Source organism: Bos indicus x Bos taurus, chromosome 7, assembly GCF_003369695.1.
Source record: "Bos indicus x Bos taurus breed Angus x Brahman F1 hybrid chromosome 7, Bos_hybrid_MaternalHap_v2.0, whole genome shotgun sequence".
In the NCBI taxonomy this organism is placed as follows: Eukaryota; Metazoa; Chordata; class Mammalia; order Artiodactyla; family Bovidae; genus Bos; species Bos indicus x Bos taurus.
In genome coordinates this window covers 63,740,176-63,741,493 of record NC_040082.1, presented here as the reverse complement: position 1 = coordinate 63,741,493, position 1,318 = coordinate 63,740,176, and the positions used below count along the sequence as shown (strand labels likewise).

General features: G+C 44.1%; 1 non-coding gene across 1 annotated transcript; it reads left to right on the top strand.

Moving 5' to 3' along the window:
* The first annotated feature begins 238 nt into the window (after window positions 1–238).
* Window positions 239–310, top strand: TRNAA-AGC. Its single transcript has one exon. It is a non-coding gene; the product is annotated as a tRNA-Ala (tRNA).
* Window positions 311–1,318: the final 1,008 nt, after the last annotated feature.

Genomic DNA, 1,318 nt, shown 5'->3' with positions numbered 1-1,318 from the left:
ACATCGCACAATCCCAAACCCTATGTACTCCCCCACTAGGCCCTGAAAGTGGGAGGATCATATAATTTATCAACCACACTAGAACTTTTTTAAGAGCATGGAAGGGAACCCTCTTCATAATTATACTGGGATGACTGTCCTAGACCTGGATTATCTCAGGAAACCAGGACATAGGGTCAACCTACTAGGAGTGTCCAAACCAAGATCTAACTGTGCTCAAGACCACTTGCCTAGACCTGGCGGTATAGCTCAGTGGTAGAGCACATGCTTAGCATGCATGAGACCCTGGGTTCAATCCCCAGTACTGCCATCTTCAGGCTTCCCTGATGGCTAAGATGGTAAAGAATCCACCTGCAATGCGGAAGACCTGGGTTTGATCCCTGGGTCGGGAAGAGCCCCTGGAAGAAGGCATGGCAACGCACTCTAGTATTCTTGCCTGGAGAGTCCCCACAGACAGAGGAGCCTGGTGGGCTACAGTCCATGGGATCCCAAAGAGTTGGACATGACTGAGGATCTAAGCGTAAGACTACTTGGCCACTCTGTGACTTTGGCCAAGTTACTCAGTTTCTCTTTGCCTGAAACTCTTCATCTGTAGAATGGACTAACTAACATAGAGTTTGTTGAGAAAGCACTCAAGTATTGGTGGTGGTGGTGGTTATTATTTTTATTAAACTTTATTGCCCTGCAGAGTATGGGAATCAGCCAGGCTGGTATCTTAGCAGCTGTAAAGGAATTGAGGGATATTCTTTCTGTCATCATTTTCTTGGTTTATAATACTTTTTGGCTTTACTAATGCAAATACTTAACTCTTGTCTGTCTTTTCGGGCCATTATTTCCAGAAGACAAAAGCCTTTGTAATGTAGAAATGATTCCTGTGCGAGGGCTGCTTTCAAAGACACAATGGGTTGAAAGAAAGAGCCTGTTGCTTCACCTTCCCTTTTGCTCCTGGGGGAATATCCTTGCATATTAGATGAGTGTCTCATCTGCATCTAATTAGACATCCTACTACTGTTCCTAGAATATCAGCTCTCTTCGTTGTGAAACAGGCTGTTTATTTTAAATCCAGTTCTGAATTAATTTTTTAAGTCAACATCTTGATGGTTTCAACTTGTTTCTGACCAAAACATTGAGTTGAATTTGATATCAGAGTCATTTTGCTTATTCCACGTATTTGGTACCTGTGTCTTCTGTCATGTCTGACACTCTTTGTGACTCCTCCGTCCATGGAATTTCCTGGGCAAGAATATGGGAGTGGATTGCCATTTCCTCCTCCAGGGGATATTCCTAACCCAGGGATCGAACCGGAGTCTCCTGTGTC